Source organism: Girardinichthys multiradiatus, chromosome 3 (genome assembly GCF_021462225.1).
Source record: "Girardinichthys multiradiatus isolate DD_20200921_A chromosome 3, DD_fGirMul_XY1, whole genome shotgun sequence".
Taxonomy (NCBI): domain Eukaryota; kingdom Metazoa; phylum Chordata; class Actinopteri; order Cyprinodontiformes; family Goodeidae; genus Girardinichthys; species Girardinichthys multiradiatus.
In genome coordinates, this window is record NC_061796.1 from 21,745,874 (window position 1) to 21,766,704 (window position 20,831).

Here is a 20,831-nt window from a genome sequence, read left to right on the forward strand (position 1 = left end):
ACACTTTTTCCTTCCCACAGACTTCCCACTGAGGTGCCTTGATACAGCACTCTGGGAACAGCCTATTCGTACAGAAATTTATTTCTGTGTCTTACCCTCTTGCTTGAAGGTGTCAATAGTGGCCTTCTGGACAGCAGTCAGGTCGGCAGTCTTACCCATGATTGGGGTTTTGAGCGATGAACCAGGCTGGGAGTTTTAAAGGCCCCAGGAATCTTTTGCAGGTGTTTAGAGTTAACTTGTTGATTCAGATGATTAGGTTCATAGCTCGTTTAGAGACCCTTTTAATGATATGCTAATTTTGTGAGATAGGAATTTTGGGTTTTCATGAGCTGTATGCCAAAATCATCTGTATTAAGACAATAAAAGACCTGAAATATTTCAGTTAGTGTGCAATGAATCTAAAATATATGAATGTTAAATTTTCATCATGACATTATGGAAAATAATGAACTTTATCACAATATGCTAATATTTTGAGAAGGACCAGTATTTGATATAGCCACGTGGGGTCACCCTAATAAAATGCTGCAATCCCATTAGCATCCTTCTAAATTAATAACTTATAAAAACTTTACTATATGGTTTTAATCGATGGTTAGAATAAAGGCAATGATTTCTTACAATTCGACAATCTAAGCTAATTTTGTTTAAACACATTTGGTAGGTAGGAACACAAAATGTCCTGTTTTAGATGGCTGACTGGTTTAAAAAGGCAAGGTCCTTCCGTCTACCTCAACAGCACGCACATACCTAATTCCCACACACACACACACACACACACATCCTGACAGTGTGTCTGTTTTCTACCCCAGCCACGTTTTCCTGTGCTGCAGATTTGTCTGCCTGACAACTCTGATAACACCCAGCTGCAAAAGCAAGAGCAGCACGTATCTTTTCAGTATTCCAATACACACAAGATTACTGTACTTAGGCCTGACTGCGCATGGGTGTGTTTGTGTGTGTGTGTGTGTGTGTGTGTGTGTGTGCGGGCACATGCATGGTTCATGATGACAATGATTGGCAAAAGCTTCTCTTTGCTCCGGCTTCCTGTCTAAGCCTATCAGATTTACACTTAAACCTGTCTGCTCTTGATGTGTCTGACTTCTGGAGAAGGAAAGCACACTGTTAGCACACCTCTCCTCTCATGGTGTATGCTTATCTTTCAAAAATATGATGCATTTTCTTCACCAAGAGACACTGTATACTTCTTCTGTGGAGATGGCCATCACTTTGATAGCATTCCTATGTTTGCTTTGTTATCATTTTTTTAAAAGGTGATTTATTCAATTGTTCAGACAGCTCAGAAAATCAGCTCTGAGCTGCACCAGTTCTTGCTGCAGTAGTACAGGGGAGTCCAGTATTTGACTGAAAAATGATCAGAAAAATGGCCTGTCTTACACAGATCCTCTTTTTAATGTATAATTCAGCAACAGAAATAAAGGATCAACAAATATGAAGCATTAAAACATAAGAATACATTACACTAGTCAAACCTCAATAGAAGAACCATGGAGTGTGAAGCATGGGGGTGGATCAGTGATGGTTTGGGGTGCCATATCATGGCATTCTCTTGGCCCAATATTTGCGCTAGATGGCCGCGTCACTGCCAAGGACTACCAAACCATTCTTGAGGACCATGTGCATCCAATGGTTCAAACATTGTATCCTGAAGGCGGTGCCGTGTATCAGGATGACAATGCACCAATACACACAGCAAGACTGGTGAAAGATTGGTTTGATGAACATGAAAGTGAAGTTGAACATCTCCCATGGCCTGCACAGTCACCAGATCTAAATATTATTGAGCCACTTTGGGGTGTTCAGGAAACGTTTTCCTCCACCAGTATCACGTAGTGACCTGGCTACTATCCTGCAAGAAGAATGGCTTAAAATCCCTCTGACCACAGTGCAGGACTTGTATATGTCATTCCCAAGACGAATTGATGCTGTATTGGCCGCAAAAGGAGGCCCTACACCATACTAATAAATTATTGTGGTCTAAAACCAGGTGTTTTAGTTTCATTGTCCAACCCCTGTATGTGCTGAGTATCTCAATAATGTTCTTATTTCTCTTCAAGCGTTTGTGAGCTAACATTAAGTTAGTCTTGTCTGGATGGGTCAGAAATTACTCCAGCTGTCATATTCTATCAGAACCAGGGGACTCTAGTTTAGGCACAATCAGGGAGACAGAATAAAGTTTGAACAAGTTTATTGAACGTACAGGCTGACTTAGGATCCAGCAGGTGTCTCACCGGGTAGGACTGGGAAGGAGATGACGGTAAGTAATGGAGAGGATAATAGATTGTTGCTGAGAGAATTGATCTTTTACTTGGAGGTGGAGAAGAGAGTTCCAGGAGGAGATGAGCAAGCCACGGAGACTGAGGTTGACAGGTCGTTGTGCTGTGTGAGCTGGCCTCTCCAGATGGTGAGTGGTGTCGGAGGGTGGACAGGCAGGACATGGAAGAGAACAGCAACACTACAAGTAGATCCAGGAAATCCAGGGAGGTCATATGGCTGAGGGAAATTCTAAGCATTTACCAACCATGCTGGAGGCAGAACCACGACGGGTAATCCAGGACTGGACTTCTCTGACAGCAATCTTGAAACAGGGAAAAACAGTCAGGTTAGACCAGATAGTTCAGAGCACAGGCAGGTACAGAGCTGAGTCTGCTAATCTGATTACCACTCTGGGTGAGCATACAATCTGACACCTCCTCCAAGTTCCCAACAGTATATGAAGCTCTCCCTTGATTGCTTCTGATGAGGAACAGTTGTGTAGCTGCTACTGCCTGTCACGCCTTGTGGAGAGAGGGAGAACTGCACTCTACACAACACAACAAACCTGTGCTCAGCTCTGTGGCCTGACCAGCTTAATGCAGAAAATACCAAAGTCACTGTTTAAGTTTCCTAAAAACAAACTCCTCTAGACTTCAACATTTTAACAGCAAAATGGTACATTAATACATTAGCATCATCATATAAATTGCAAGAATTAAGAGTTTCATATTAAAATGATAAACAAACTGGTGGATGTTTTTTTTCAGTAGGTTAGATGATTGTGTGTGCAGCTCTCCATTAAACAATCAGGAAGTTGAAGCTTGTTCAAAATGCTGCTAAAAGAGACATTGCATCTAAGTAGTCATTGATTACTGCACTGGTTGCCTGTTTGTGAAAAACTAGAATTAATTCATGTGTACATGTTAGTATATAAGGCACTGAATGATAGTGATGGCCGATGGAGGCTTTGCTAAAGTGTTGTCACTTGATTCATAAAATGGTTTACTTTAAATGTCGTGCATTATTGAACATTTTTCTGTATTTACAACTGTAGCATAGAGCCTGGATTAAAGTGGTGGACTCAATAAAATGTTCATTTCATTCACATTCCTTTACAAATACGTTGTCACATTGTCCTTTGACAGACCGGCTGATCACTATCAGAAAAGCCATTCTACAGAAGCTACATCCTCTACTTTCCCACGTCATGCACCCTGCATCTAGGTGACATCAATGATTCCAGTGTCTAATTTTCAGTTTAATCCTTTTGATTTGAAGTGTTTTATCAGGATTTTATATTGTGAACTCTTTTGCTGATCGTATTGCATGTTATTGTGCTGGGCTCTGTGTCATTGAAAATAAGAGACGTTCTTAAATGGGCTCTCTGACGACTACAGGTCCTTTTCAAAATATTAGCATATTATGATAAAGTTAATTATTTTCCATAATGTAATGATGAAAATTTAACATTCATATATTTTAGATTCATTGCACACTAACTGAAATATTTCAGGTCTTTTATTGTCTTAATACGGATGATTTTGGCATACAGCTCATGAAAACCCAAAATTCCTATCTCACAAAATTAGCATATCATTAAAAGGGTCTCTAAACGAGCTATGAACCTAATCATCTGAATCAACGAGTTAACTCTAAACACCTGCAAAAGATTCCTGAGGCCTTTAAAACTCCCAGCCTGGTTCATCACTCAAAACCCCAATCATGGGTAAGACTGCCGACCTGACTGCTGTCCAGAAGGCCACTATTGACACCCTCAAGCAAGAGGGTAAGACACAGAAAGAAATTTCTGAATGAATAGGCTGTTCCCAGAGTGCTGTATCAAGGCACCTCAGTGGGAAGTCTGTGGGAAGGAAAAAGTGTGGCAGAAAACGCTGCACAACGAGAAGAGGTGACCGGACCCTGAGGAAGATTGTGGAGAAGGGCCGATTCCAGACCTTGGGGGACCTGCGGAAGCAGTGGACTGAGTCTGGAGTAGAAACATCCAGAGCCACCGTGCACAGGCGTGTGCAGGAAATGGGCTACAGGTGCCGCATTCCCCAGGTCAAGCCACTTTTGAACCAGAAACAGCGGCAGAAGCGCCTGACCTGGGCTACAGAGAAGCAGCACTGGACTGTTGCTCAGTGGTCCAAAGTACTTTTTCGGATGAAAGCAAATTCTGCATGTCATTCGGAAATCAAGGTGCCAGAGTCTGGAGGAAGACTGGGGAGAAGGAAATGCCAAAATGCCAGAAGTCCAGTGTCAAGTACCCACAGTCAGTGATGGTCTGGGGTGCCGTGTCAGCTGCTGGTGTTGGTCCACTGTGTTTTATCAAGGGCAGGGTCAATGCAGCTAGCTATCAGGAGATTTTGGAGCACTTCATGCTTCCATCTGCTGAAAAGCTTTATGGAGATGAAGATTTCATTTTTCAGCACGACCTGGCACCTGCTCACAGTGCCAAAACCACTGGTAAATGGTTTACTGACCATGGTATCACTGTGCTCAATTGGCCTGCCAACTCTCCTGACCTGAACCCCATAGAGAATCTGTGGGATATTGTGAAGAGAACGTTGATAGACTCAAGACCCAACACTCTGGATGAGCTAAAGGCCGCTATTGAAGCATCCTGGGCCTCCATAAGACCTCAGCAGTGCCACAGGCTGATTGCCTCCATGCCACGCCGCATTGAAGCAGTCATTTCTGCCAAAGGATTCCCGACCAAGTATTGAGTGCATAACTGTACATGATTATTTGAAGGTTGACGTTTTTTGTATTAAAAACACTTTTCTTTTATTGGTCGGATGAAATATGCTAATTTTGTGAGATAGGAATTTTGGGTTTTCATGAGCTGTATGCCAAAATCATCCGTATTAAGACAATAAAAGACCTGAAATATTTCAGTTAGTGTGCAATGAATCTAATATATATGAATGTTAAATTTTCATCATTACATTATGGAAATTAATTAACTTTATCACAATATGCTAATATTTTGAGAAGGACCTGTATATAATAAGTTATGCAGGGATCAATTTCCTTAGGTGAAGATGAACCATTTGCCTTTATTTCAGCTCTGGTTGTTTAATGACTGGATATATTTTAATCTGGAAAAAAATTTACTCAGGTCATATGTATGCCTGCCCTTCCACTATTCACTAATCTGTACAACAGGATGATTTTGTTATTAGTAGAAAATTTGAAAACAACACTTCACATCTGAGAGTCTTCATTTACAGATACTATTTCTTGCTCTACAGCTCTATTTTATGATGTTTTTGATAATGAGCTCTCTTAATTTTGTTGTTGGGGTAAATTTGACTTTTTTTGTGGATTATAGTCAGTACCAAAAAATTTATGTAGCCTGGTGTTACTGTACATGCTGCATTCAGTGTGTTGTGTGCCCACACCCTCCAGCTTGTACAGCCAAAACATCGACCAAGTTATTATTCTTTGCAGCAGTTTTTCAGTTGACAGCCATAGTTTGCTTTATAGCTCTACCAGTTACAAAACATTGAGGTTTCATTTTGACATTGATGCAAACTACTTTTCTCACATTTGCCTCTCAAGTTCACTTACTGAAAATTCAGTTCACTACCTGAAACTGCTGGCTAAGGATAAACGTAAATACAGTAAGATTGTTATTCACGCTGGCGGTAATGACACCCGGTTACGTTAATCGGAGGTCACCAAAGTTAGTGTTGCTTCGGTGTGTAAGTTTGCCAAAACAATGTCGGACTCTGTAATTTTCTCTGGTCCCCTCCCCGATCTGACCAGTGACGACATGTTTAGCCGCATGCTGTCATTCAACAGCTGGCTGTCTAGGTGGTGTCCAGAAAACAATGTGGGCTACATTGATAATTGGCGAACATTTTGGGGAAAACCTGGTCTGATCTGGAGAGACGGCATCCATCCCACTTTGGATGGAGCAGCTCTTCTTTCTAGGAATCTTGCCGAATTTATTAGTTCTCCAAAACTCTGACAACCCAGGGTTCAGACCAGGAAGCAGGGTCGTAGTTTAACACTCCTCTCTGCAGCTTCTGTACTGCTACCCACCCGTTACCCTATTAAGACAGTGTCTCACCCACGGCCAAAATTGAATAGATTAAAAAATAATCTAAAACGAGGAAATCAGGAAATCTAATAAAAATAAACACAACTCAGACTAAAAAGAAAAATAAAACAATGAAATGTGGCTTACTGAACATAAGATCTCTCTCTTCAAAGACATTGCTAGTTAGTGACCTGATTTGTGACAATCAGATTGATTTATTTTGCCTCACAGAAACCTGGCTGCAGCAAGAGGATTATGTTACTATAAATGAGTCAACTCCTACTAATTAGTTAAATTTTCACATTCCTCGAACTACTGGGCAAAGAGGAGGAGTAGCAACCATCTTTCAGTCCGATTTATTGATTAGTCCCAGACCAATCAATAGCTACAACTCTTTTGAATATTTAATCCTTAGTTTTCCTCATACAAATTGCAAAGCACTAAAACCACTTCTGTTTGTTGTTTTGTACCATCCACCAGGCCCTTACTCTCAATTTTTAGATCAGTTTTCAGACCTTTTATCTGATTTAGTGTTAAATACAGATAAGGTTATTATAGTGGGGGATTTTAACATTCATGTTGACACTGAAAGTGATAGCTTAAATATAGCATTTAATGCTATCTTAGACTCAATTGGCTTTACTCAAAACATTAACAAACCTACCCACCTTTGTCTTTATTCTCTGGACCTGCTGACATATGGCATTGAGTGTAAAGACATAACAATATTTTCTCATAACCCTGTCCTGTCTGACCATTTTTTAATAACCTTTGAGTTTAATTTAACCGAGTACTCCACACCTGAAAGAAAATTTTATTATAGTAGATCATTATTGGACAATGCTGTAACAACCTTTAAAGAATCTGTTCCACTTTTGATTTCTTCATTATCACAGAAAAACACAATGGAGGGCAATAATTTTGTTTCTGCCCCTTCACAAATTGATTCTTTTGTTCATAGTGTTTCTTCATCATTGCGTGAGGCATTAGACAATGCAGCCCCTTTGAAAAAGAAGGTAATTATTCATAGGAGGCTAGCCCCATGGTTTAATTCAGAGCTGCGTACTTTAAAGCACAATGTTAGAAAATTGAAGAGAAAATGGCGCTCTACACAACAAAATATTATTTCAGTAGAGCATTACCCCTAGATGAGTTTAGATGTGAACACAGTTTTTCTATTTTTAAATGTAGTTTTCCAGTTTCTGAGCATACTCCGCTGCAGAGGTTTTCTTTTTTTCTCCCTTTTCCAGATTGAACTGGTCACTCTGAAATCTACATGACTAGGTAAAGCCTTTTTTTCTGACTTATGCAAGGATAAGACCTTTTCTGATCTACCTTAAGTTTCGCTCTGTGTGTGTGTATTTGTATGCTGAGCCCGTGTTTTGGATGGTTGACAGCTGTGTGAAAAGATTCAATATCTCACACCTGTCAGAAGCTGTGACACACAAGAGTACACAAACATATGCACTCTATAATGACAGGGTCACTGGCAGGCCAAGACCTCAGTGGTGTGTTAAAGAGCTCCCTAGCTGCTCCATTACAACCCCCCACCCCCTCTACCCATCATCTTCCTTCTGCTTTTATCCTCCTCTCGGCTCCCATTCCCTCCACATCCACTCCGGCAGATTGTTTTTCTCTGGTTTTACTTTATTTCTCTCAGCCCCCTTCCACAAGGGGTTGGATCCAACACGCTATAGGCTGCACTGGGCTGATAAAGCCTGCTTAGGTTATAGGAAGAGTCAACGGGGCAGAAACAAAACGCTGCTGCCGGGTTTTAAATGTGAATGCTGTCACCTGAGCACTGCAAGGCGACTGCTGTTGTGGAACACACTGAGACGCTGTCTGGCTTGGTGGAGTGTGGGGGAGGGTTGCAGTCTGGCGAGTAGCTGATTCGAATGAATGGCTGGACGGCTAACCTGAGGAATACTGACAGGAACTCCTGAAAAAAATTTGCCTTAGAAAAACATCTGAAAACTTAGATATTTTTAAAGGTATTACTGTTTAGAAGAAACTACATATTAAGCAAAGATACATTTCCAACAAAATCACCATATTTAACATTATCCCAAAGATGTTTTTGTTTTTTTAACTGCTTCATTAACACTGCGGCTTTTTTAAAACAACACCAAGTAATTTTTCCTGAATTGAGTAACCTAGAAAATATTTTGTACATATTTGACAAGGAACATTGGAACTTGCATTTTAATACCATGAATCATGTTTCTGGTCTTAATTCACTGTCAGCTGGTGATCCATACCAGAATGATTTACACACAACACCACAGTCTGAAGCCTGTGTCACGTTTTATAGGTTTTGAGTTGGACCAAAGTGCAGACTGGAACTCGGGATAAGTATGATGAAGGATTTTATAATAAAACAAATACAATTATTCTGGGTATGTATAAGAAAAAACTAAGTTTAAGTAATATTTTGGGCTAAAATTACAAATCCCCACCTCTTTTTATTTTTTGTCAGGAAGGTTTTACAAATTACAGATTTTTAGCTATAATTCATGTAAAATTATTAGTCCACGTTTCACTTGTTTATAAAATCTTTTTTTTTTTTGCTTGTCTAATTCTAAGGTGGTCCTAATGCCAAATCACATCATATTTCATATTTTAACAACTAGAATACAGGTTTCCTAAATCTCAAACTGTCTTTTAAAGAATCTGTTTTCAATGTAGAATAATCCAGGTAAAGTTTAATCAATATAAGACTATTCTGAATATTGTTTCAACATGATCAAATGCAGTCTAGACCCATTAAAACACTGCGAAATAGTCCTGCACTTTAGTGTTGATTTGAAGCTCCAAAGCAGATGCTAATTTTAGCATGATTTGTATTCACAATGCTTACAATTCATTCTCATCTTGTCTATCACTCTCACCATTTTCTTTCTGCTAAATACCCAAAAGCATTTATACATACGATTTAAGAGTGGCGGAGGCTTCGCCAACATTTATGTAATTGAGTGTTGTCTGCCAGCCTTACAAGATGAGCAGCCTCTAGAAGCCAACTTCACCAACAGAGTAGGGCATCAAATCTAGACTTTTCTTTCCCACTTCAAAACATAGATAAATGTGAAAAACTTAAAACACCCACCACAGCCAATAATAGTACCTGAGACTTTTTTCACCAGACTTAGTTGCACATAGTGCTTCAACTGTTTCCAGATATATTGTTGCATTTTATTATCCCAGTTCCTGTGAAATGAGATCATGTTTTACCCCAAATATTTGTTGCCTGTTACATTCAAATGGGAGTGAATTAGTCAAAGAAATCATATTTGTAGACATGAATGGTAATATGAATCAGCTTTATCTCCAAGTTTGTGCACACAAACAGGAAAATTGGCTTCGGTTCCATTTTGCTCTCAATGAGGACTTTTGTTTTCTGTTTTTCCTCAGAAACATAAAAGGAAAATTTTGTAAATATATATATATATATACACACACACACAAAAGACATGGTTGAATTACTGGAAATATGACATCGATTTGAGGACTACATTAAGTGTTCATCAGAGACAGCCTGGGGAAATAAACTGTCTCTGTTGTGGCTGGTTTTTGCAAAAAGTGCTGTGAAGGTAAAAGTCCAAACAGATTGTGACCAGAATGTGTGGGGTATGCAGAAATAGCTGCAGACAACCCACACATTTTCAGATCAGCCATGATGATCCTCTCTGCAGACCTTATTAATAGTTGTAGTTTATTTACATATATAATAATATATATATAAAAAAATAGATATCCAGTCCTAGAATAGTAAAAAAGTGAATACTATACCTTAATAAAGTTAGGAAACACAGCCTAATGTGATCTTCACCAGCTTCTTAAAAACGTATATTTGAACTACTTATCTCTGTTTACCAACTTAGTTTATTCTGTGTCAATGTGCTTCCTCAGTCCATATCTGCTCTGCAGGTTGAACAGTGCATAACTGCTGCTGAAAATAGAGCTGTAGTGGGGACAGAGAATAGTGAAGTTAATAAAACACAGCTAAACATGGCCTGAAAATTCAACATAAAATCACTCTAAAGTTGAATTCACTAGTCTTTTTCTGTAGGTTCAATGCTACAAGCAAATGTTCTTCCTGAGAGTGTAGGTTTATAATGGCAGAGAACAGCCATCCCTGAATATTTTTTATGTTTCTGTCAGATATTGTAACCGGTTCTCATTATCTCAAGAAAAACGTATCTTTGATATTGTGAGATTTACATTGCTTTTTGGCTGGCTAAATAAATAAATGGTGCAAAATTAGTGCCTTTTGTCTTTCACTTGTTTTAATTATTCAGTATTACTACTGCTTCAGACTGGTTAATCTGCATTTGCACTTTCAGTGCCGATGTGTAGACAGGACGATGATATGTTCTGGTGTGTACCATTTGTAAACTAAAACAACTTATAGTAAAATGGCTACAAAAGCTTTTTCTAAAACATGTCTGTTTAAAATTTGCTGTTCTTCTATTGAAGAATCTAGAAACGTTTTATTCAGATTAAGTGAAATAAAAAAACTGTTATCAAAGGACTTGTCATGGAGTGACATTTTTGGACTTTATGGTTTCTTTTGCTAGTCCTTAGATCTTAGGTTGTTGTGCTACCTCCAGTTCTCAGTTTCCTTTAGTTCATGTTTATTCTTGATTCTGTTTTATTTATCTTGGTCTGTAGTTTTCATTTAGGTCTGTTTCACTGTTTTGTTAATCAGTCCCTTTCCTCATGTCTTAGTCTTATTAGGTTCACCTGCTCCCTCTGTCTCCCTGCGTCCATGTCACACCTGTTCCCTGTTTCTTTGATTACCTGCCTTTTGTTCCCCTCTTTGTGCTCTGTGTATATTAGTAGTTCTGTTTGCTTAGTTCCTCGCTGGTTCGTTCTGTTACTACCCCGTTCCCTACCATGTCTATGCTTTGTCTATGCTTCGTTTGGAGACTATGCTACGTTTTTGCCTTAAGTGACCTGCAGAGTTCATGTAAGTTTTGGACTGTACTTATGATTCATCCCTGCAGTGTTTTTGTTACGTTTTGGATATTTTTTGAATAAACAAGGAAGTACTAAGATGTGGCTACCAAGCTCTTGTCTGCGCTTTGGTCCGACCCACAGTCCACCCCCGACAGGACTATGTCATTAGAATATATGTTCATGCATAGGTGTCTTGGCTTTTAAATCTTGGCCTTGAAAGAGATAAAATCCAGAATGGATGTGGAGACAAGCTGAAAGCCAAACACTGTTAACACCAATCATAGGGTTTATTTGATTGCAAATTAAATTGTTTTCTCTATCTATTATTGTAATGACAATATCTTCCTCTCTTTGGACTGTGTTTGTCATTTTCAGCAGAAGAAAATAATTAGGCTAATAAACTAAATGCAAATATGGCTGGACTATGAAACACTGTGGCCTTTTTGGCCTTGCAAACAAATTGATCTCTCGTGAACATTTGTCATATTTTGCCACATTGGAACCACACGTATCAGTTTATTCTATTGTGCATCTTTTTACCAACATAAAATAACTTAATTGTGAAGCAGAAGGAACATGAATCTACAGAAAATCAACAGTTTCTAAATTATTTACAAATAAGAATCTGAAAAGTGTGGCAGGCATATGTTTTCATACCCTCTCCCCCAGGCCCCAAGTCAACAATTTGTGAAGCCACCTGTTGCTGCAGGTACAGCTTTATGTTTTTGCTAAAATAGCTCAAGCTCAATCAGATATGATAGATACCATCTGTGAACATCCATTTTAAAGTCTTGCCACAGATTACCAGTCTTATTTACACACATGAACACATGAAAATGATTTGATCTAAACCGGCTCATTTTAGCCTTGCATGTTTTTGAAATTTCCTTACTTTAAGATGATTGCAGTTCAGCACATCCCTAGTAGTCATCTATCAATATAAATCAGATGTATTAAAACAGGGAAACACCTTAAATAAGCAGGGCAATGTGTCCTAAGGACCAGGGTTGAGAAACACTGATCTAACTCATACCATTATAGCTCTGTCTGAAAATTTAGCAGGACAGCTGGAAGGTGAATCTCTGCCCCAGCTCCATTCATCTTCCAATCAACTCTGACCAGCTTTCTTTTCCCTCTTGAGGTAAGGTATGCCCACAGCATGATGCTGCCACCAGCGTGTTTCACTAAAGAGATGGTGTTTTTAGGGATGTTGCTGTTTGTTAACTAATATTCTCTAACAAAACTCTGAGGACTTCAGATGCATTTATATTGAGGTTAAAATGTAAAATGCACAGGTGTACTTTAATAATAAGGTGACTTCTAAAGGTTTTTTATTGCACTGGACTTTATGTATGGGTATCAGAGTACAGGGGCTGAATAAATGCATGCCACACATTTCAGGTTTCAAGTTTTGATTTATTAAACCATTTAACATTTTAATTTAAATTAACAAATATGCACTATCTACTGTTGGTCCATTACAATGTCACAACAAAGGTGTGTGGTTGTAACGCGAAAAACTGGGAAACCATCTGTATATTTTTGAGGGGTCATCTTTGTCGAGTGACGAGAAGCTGTATCTGCTGCAGAGAATGTTTGATTATCTTAGAAGAGAAATAGGGAAAGGATATAGGAAAAGAAACCGCAGGGATATCATATAGTTAGACACAAGCCCATATACCATGTTTGAATCATCAGCCTGACAGAAAATGACAGAGAAAATGAAATGAGTGTGCTTTCCCTGTTTGACCCCACCCCAGCCGCCAACTTACTGGCTACCCCCGCCCCAACACAAATGTTAACGCACTAAAGACAAATGCTCAGGCAGTCAAATCCCATGCCTGTGTGTACGTGTGCATGCACATATGTGTACATGCACGTGCACAAAGACACACCCACACACACACAGAAGCTAGACAGTGTGTATGAGGTGCAGTCCATCAAGTGTAATGATTGCAATAAATTCACTCCTGGCTGCTTCTCTCAGCATCCTCTCCGCTCCTTCATCCCCTAATCACACACTCCCTTCTTTCTTTCATCTAAACTCCTCCAAACCACCCTACCATCCTATCTCCATCCATCAAGCCCTCCTATTCTCCACCCCCCCAGTTTTCTGCATGATGTCTGGTGAGCCAGACTAGGTAGGTTTATCTGACTCATTTATTTTCTTATATCACCCTTTCTCTAGCCTTCATTCTTTTCCTGAAGACTTCAGGCCTCTTTAGCTAATTCATGTTGCTTTCTTTTCAGTCGTTTTCATTTTTTCTTGTATTTTCCTTCCTATCTTTCACACTCATTCACTCCTTCCCTCATTTTTCTTCTTCTAGTTTTGTACTCAGTTATGTAATATCTTTTCCTATCCTTTACAGTTAATTTCCTTCCTTCTTCACTTCCCCCTTTGGTCTTGTTCAAGCTATTTTAACACCTGTTCTAAGTGGGGTGGTTTCCATCTCTTACTGCACATGTTGGTTTTGGAAACCTGTTGCAAGCTTGATATGGCAATGGAAAATGTGCAAAAGTAGCATTGAGAATGTGAAAAATATTCAGTTAATAAAATATTATATGTTCTTTGTCAAATTTAGCACCTATCTGTAGCTTTTATCTTTTAGACCAGGGTCGTTAGCTGGCTTGTATTCATCATTATAAAAAGCATGATTACAGCAGGTTTACTAGCTCTCCTCAGACGGCCCCCCACACACCATCTATCCTCCCTACTCCTCTTTTATTCTTTTTTCTTCTTTTCTTTATTGCTCCCCTCCCACGACATTTTCCAACTTCCAAACGCCAGCCTCCATCATTCCCATGCCTGATCACTAGTGGGGGCAATAAATCTTCTGCAGAGTAGCAAAAGCTGCAGCAGCTTATCTAAGTTAGACCACCTCAGCAAGACAAGAGAGACATGGAAAGAGATGAGGAGAGAGAAGGATGGTACTCACAAAGAAATTAATAGGGTAAGCGCAAACGTCAAAAGAATAACAGTGGAGGGAATACTAAATTCACAAGACGTGTTAGAAACAAATGGTGGAGGAGAAAGATGGATAAAAGAGTAAGTGAGGAATGGATGAGCGTGAAACACGTAAGTGAAGCTGGATAAGAATGGTGAATGTCCACACAGTGATTTTTCTGGGTGCCCACGTGGCTGTCTGTCTGTCTGTGTGTTTGTTTGTGTGTGTGTGTGTGTGTTTGTTTGTGTGTTTGTTTTTGTTACATGATAAGGTCCATTTTTTGAAAACTACATTGTGAGCATCCACTGGTGCTTGTGGGGACCAAAGCCTGGTCCCCATGGGAGAAAATGCTGTTGTTGGGTTACGGGTTTGGTTTAGGACTAAATTGTGAATAAAGATTAAGTTAAGTTTAGGGTTCGGTATGTAATATTAATTGTTAGGGTAAGGGTCAGGGTTAGGCCATATAACTGAATAATAAAAAATAAATTGAAGTCAATGCAACACACACACACACACACACACACTTTTGTCTTACTATATGTTGTGTGGACCTTGCATTGCCTCTCATTGACTTCCTTTGATTTCCATTCATTTTCAACCCTTTCTGTGGCCAAACCGTGACCCTACCCCTGAACCTAACCATTATCAGTACATACCTAACCCTTAGCCTAACCTTACTCAATTAACACCTTAGTCCTAAACCTAACCCAAGAACAACATTTTTAAAAATGAGGACCAGGAAAATGTACTCACTTTTAAAATATTTCTTCACTATGCTGTTAAAATATGAATAATTGTGTGAGTGTGTGTGTGTGTAACAAAAGGAGAGGTACACATTCAGACTAAGGTCAGATGAGCGCAGGTCTCAGACAGATAGGTGTTATTGATGGCAGACCTTCAGCTCACCGCTGACCGCTGCTTCACCTTTATGCTGCAGTCTTTGTGTGTGGCTAAGACGGAGTCCTCCCTCCATTTCAGCTGTGGTTCTTTCATTATTTGAAACAGCTGGCCATACACGCTATCTTTCCAAAAGTATCTGTTTACTTTTATATGTACACTGATGACATCCTATTCTTAATCTACAAGATCCAATGTAATGATAGACCACTGCTGACAACAATAGCAACTTTAACTATACTGTAAACATCTTCCACAATGTTTAGTAGCGTGTTCATAATTAGTTGAGAAAACCAGAGCTGCAGCCTCTGCTCTGATTCATCCCAAAGGTGTTCAAGAAGGGCAGGTCAGGACTCTGTGCAGACCAGTCAAGTTTCTCCACACCAAATGTTAAACACCTGTAGCCATGGAAGTGATTGGACTGCTGGAATTAATTGATTTGGTGGTGGGACCCAATACTTTGGGCAATATATTGAATGTTTTGTTGAAACTCGGCTCCTCTGAAAGTTAAGTTGAAGGTTTTAACTAAACCCCAGCAATGAATTGAACATTTCAACATCATGTAGGTACTAGTACAGGATCCAGCTTAAGAATAGCAGTTGCTCTCTTCAGTTACAGAAGTTTTTAATAGATTGTCAAATTCTCTTAGGGACACCAAAGCATTAAACTTTAGTGTACTCTGAAGATTATTTCGTGACCAAGGTGCAAAATCGGCGAATAAAGTTCTGTAGAGGTAAAAAAAATGGGATCTCGCAAATCATAGCAATGTATTAAGAAACTACACAAGGAAGATGGTGGTTTTCCCAGTAAAGCTTTGTACATAAATATACCATTGCTATCGTCTCCTTAGGCTTAACAAGGTACAAGAAACCACATTATAAAGTACACAGGGATGTGTTCTGTAAAGTGAATTTGTTATAAACCATTAAGAGCTGTGCTACACACATTCTGAAACAGTGGAGTGCACCATGAGCAACATACACAGAAAGAATGCTGCCATAATCAAGAGCATTCAAAACTGTAACTTGAACAAATTGTATGTCCTGACTCACAAATAAGACAAGCCATATTTTGAAAATAAATCTAATCTTCAGCTTTAAAAAATGCTTGATATTCATTTTACTTTCTAAATCTAACCCCCCAAGCAATATAACCTTCCGTAAAATCAAGGACATCAACTTGGACAATTTATCTTTTAGTATCGATAGTCTTCCCAGTGTTGACTGGTCTCCTACCCCAGATGAACTCCTCGTGCACTACAACAAATACCTTCATAACCTCCTAAACAATCTTGCTCTGCTTTAACCAAATCTGTTTTATTCAATCATACTGCACCTTGGTTTACTTCCACTCTTAGACAGTTAAAAGCAAACGGACATCAACTTGAAAGACTCTATAGGAAAACTGGTTTCACTGTGCACAAAAACATGTATTCAAACCACATTCTTGACTATAAAGACTCCATTTCTACAGCCAAATCCATATATTATTCCAGTTTAATCAGTTCAAATGAGGGTAACTCCAAGGCCCTCTTCTCCCTATTTGCAAATATTACAAAACCATTAGATTTACTTCCTCTTCATCTGTATTCTTCTGATTTTTGTAACACTCTGGTATCGGTTTTTTCTTCAAAAATAGCAAATATCCACAAGAAACTTATACCCACTGCTGCTTTAGTATCATCTCTTCCAGTTTCAGTTGCCTCTGCTAATTCACTTTTAGTCTTCACCCTCCCTTCAGTCAATGACGCCTCTAAATTAATTAAAAAATCAAAATCTTCAACCTGCCAATTAGATCCTCTTCCAACTGTTCTTGTTAAAGCTACCATTCCCTCTCTGTCCCCTCTCATCACAAACATTATACATTCTTACCTCACCACTGGTGTTGTTCCTCTTGCTCTCAAAGCAGCTCCTGTAGCCGCAGTACTCAAAAAACCTGGTTTAAATCCCAATAATCTCAATAATTTTTGCCCTATTTCAAATCTTCCATTCATTTCCAAAATTCTTGAAAAAACAGTTGCTGCTCAACTTCAGGCTCATTTGTCTCGCAATAAATTATATGAACAATTCCAATTTGGATTTCGTCCATTCCACAGCACCAAAATAGCACTTCTTAAAATCACCAATGAACCTTTCATTGCTGCTGATTCTGGTCTATTATCCATACTTCTGCTTGATCTGACTATGGCATTTGATACAATTTCAGACAACATCCTTCTTGATAGACTTTTCTCACTTGGCATTCTAAATACACCTCTCAATTGGTTCCATTCATATCTTTCAGGCTGCGTTCAGTTTGTTCAGTTAAAATTATTCACGTCTCAACCTGTTCCCTTCACCTCAGGTGTTCCCCAGGGCTCTGTCCTGGGACCCTTATTGTTCATAATTTACCTTCTTCCCCTTGGTTATATTTTTCACAAGCATCATATTCAGTTTCACTGCTACACGGATGACACCCACTCAGCTAAACCTAATTTTACACTTCCACCTTCATATCTCACTGATTGTCTCCTGTTCACCTTAAACTTTCCTAAATTAAATTACAATAAAGCTGAACTTTCTTAATTGGAACTAAATCAATACTTAGTAATTCATAACTTCTCCTCCATCTTTCCCTCCCCTCAGGTCAAGAATTACAACGAAATTTGTCCTCTGCATTTAACCCATCCATTACAGGGAGCATTCTGGTGCTAAGGGTCTTGCTCAGGGACCCAGAGTGGCAATCAGTGGGATATGAACCTGGCCCCTTGTGTCCCCTCTGGAACACAAACCTCCTGTTCTAACCACTAGACCACTAGGCCACCACTCCCCCTAATAATAACACTCGGTCTGCCTACTTCTATCTTCGAAATATTAATCGTCTCCGTCCTTCTCTCACTCCCCACTTCACTGCTGTTCTGGTCCACAGTTTGGCCACCTATTGTTTACATTACTGTAATTCTCTGTTCTTTGCTCTACCACAGAAAACCCTCCATAAATTTCAACTGGTTTGAAATTCAGCTGCCCCTATAATCACACGGACACCTTCAATCCATCATATCACACCTGTTCTACAACAACTTCATTGGCTTCCCATCCCAAATCGCATCATCTACCAAATACTTCTCCTTACCTTCAAAGATGTCCACAACCTCGACCCTCCTTATCTTTCGGATCCCCTTCACATTGATACACCTGGCCGTATCCTCGGATCCTCTTTTATCCATTCATTTCACTGTTCGCCCTGCACGTCTTGTTACTATGGCGAGCAGAGCGTTCAGCCGCTCTGCTCCCCAGCGCTGGAACTCGCTCCCTCCTGATCTATGTAACACAAACCCATTGCCACATTTCAAATCCAAACTCAAAACTCATCTGTTGAAAGTAGCCTACGCATTGTGATTGCAACTGGACTGTCTTATTTAAATCCTATTTTTTACTTATTTTTACTGTTTATTTTAATATTGTGTCTGTTTTTATGTTAAACTATGTAAGGCAAGGGCTAGAAAGGCGCCTACAAATAAAATGTGTTATTATTATACACTCTGAATAAAAGGCTATCAGCAAAACAACCTACATTGTCTCTCTCCATATGTGAGATATAAAATCATTATCTGTGACATTATTTGGAATATAGTTCTACAAAATTACAATAATTTAGGTTTCTTCACATTAAGAGCCAACTATAAGTCATACAGTGAAGGGTTAGGGTTAGGTAACCTAAACTCACCCTAACCCTTTCAGGTGAAAGTCAGTTTGAAATTAATTAACTGCATGCCTTACAGTAGGGGCCAGATGAGTAAAGTATGGTTCATCTGCTTAAAGATGCCTTTTAGCTACTGATATAATGACCAGTATTTATTATAAAAGTAGAAAATGGCCTAAAATTGAGCCTTGAGGTACTCCTTTTAAAATATTCCAAAGTCTTAAAAATATACCTCTATACATAAGTACAATTATTTGAAGAGGATTATCTTATTTCTGTTTTAGTAACTGCTTAGGGTGTCTGATCCTAATTAAAAGCCTGGCTTTAATTTGAATCAGATATCTCTTTTTTGACTTCTTAGATTTTTTGGCTAAGAAGGCTGATATGTAACAGCAAATGAATCTTTTTCTGCAATAATCCTCTCCTCAAAGACAGTAAAATCTACAAATATGTATGATAGCAATTTGAGAAGCACAGAGAAATCAGCTTTAGAATGGAATTGGACAATTTTCTTACGATGATGATGTGAGTGACTAAATAAAGTTGAATCACTTATTCACACAGATTAGCTTAATCCTTGCAATTATAAAACATGGCTCACTGAGGCCCTTTAAGGAAAGAAATGTTGATTTTTGTGCTTCACTCTACCCCAGAGCTATAAAACCACAACAAGAAGCTCACAATGAGAATATATGTTTGTTTGCGAGACAGACGAAGGAGGGGGGGTGGCTAAAGAGGCCATATACAGTCATGAAAGCTGTTGGGGAGGGGAGGAAGAGATGTATCTGTATCGGCTATTGCTCTGCAAGACATTATTTTGGTCTGTTTTTCAATTTACAGTTAATGAGATTTTCAGCAGCCGTGCTCTGTTCTGTTGTTAGCGTTTATCCCATCCGGCTTTCACAGCCTCATCTTTAATACCACTGCAGTATACCCTGACTGGGCTGGATTTGTCTGAATAGGACACCACCGCAAAACCCTATGTGTCTCTCTTGTGAGCAGTGCTTGTCCATCCATGAGTGGCAGTGTAAATACAGTTTGTGTACCGAAGGGTTGTGTATTACATTTCATCACCTCTGTTGTGCAGCTGCATGCAGTAATGCAGTTTCCTGTATACCTTTTCTGTTCTCCATCAGAAAACAAGTGTTTTCTTATCCATCAACCAACTAAAGGCCTGGCCAGCAGCTCCCCTGCTATCCTTTGATTTATATTTCTCAGGTCCGTCAATGTCACCCTCTTACTTTAAACTATCAGAGGTTCATGTTGCTCTTGGTGCTTTCTAGACTATATCAAGTGAAGCAAGGATTATAGTATCAATTTACAAGATGGATCTACGTAACACAGACTCATTGCCATATTTCACATCCAAACTCAAAATTCATTTCTTTAAAGTAGCCTATGCAATGTGATTGCAACTGGACTGTCTTATTTAAATCCTATTTTGTACTAATTTTTACTGTGTATTTTAATATTGTCTCTGTTTTTATGTTAAACTATGTAAGGTGATCTTGAGTATGGTTCATCTGCTTAAAGATGAACCATAGAGAGATGGTAAAGATGAACCATAAAGAGATTGGGTAACATGGACATGAGTAATACGATGCAGGTTGTCAGCCATTATTGTTGATAAGGTTGTTGATAAGCAAGAGTCTGTTTAGATGTACAAATCCAGTCAATCACGAATTAAATTGGGCTCAACCTTAAATGCCTCTTAGTCTGAACAAGGGAGATGGTGGATTACACAGATAAGAGGAACACTCATCAGCATCTCCACTGTGTCACATCGATTAATGTTCGTCCTTCTGTATTATTAATGTACATTGGCCACACCGTGCTAAAGTTTGCAGAACAGACTGGACTTTTTGTGAATAGTTATATCAGAAGGGTAAATGCTGATTTGAAAAGACTTACTGGGCACCACTCTTCGGAACAATATCTTCTTACCAGCAGCTGCTGATTTGGGTTATTAAATAGAAAATAACATTTCTAGCTCACATCATATTCAACCACTAAGGGACCAGGTAATG

At 39.0% G+C, this 20,831-nt stretch overlaps 1 protein-coding gene and 1 long non-coding RNA gene across 5 annotated transcripts in view; one reads left to right on the forward strand and one right to left on the reverse strand.

Annotated features, from left to right (window-relative positions):
- Window positions 1–20,831, forward strand: part of LOC124866066 (low-density lipoprotein receptor class A domain-containing protein 4-like) — a 406,571-nt gene that overhangs the window by 82,912 nt on the left and 302,828 nt on the right. The gene's annotated exons all lie outside the window — the stretch shown is intronic.
- LOC124866067 lies at window positions 2,193–2,823 on the reverse strand. The gene is made up of 2 exons (XR_007037716.1): window positions 2,684–2,823; window positions 2,193–2,599 (listed from the first exon to the last, which is right to left on the reverse strand). It is a non-coding gene; the product is annotated as an uncharacterized LOC124866067 (long non-coding RNA).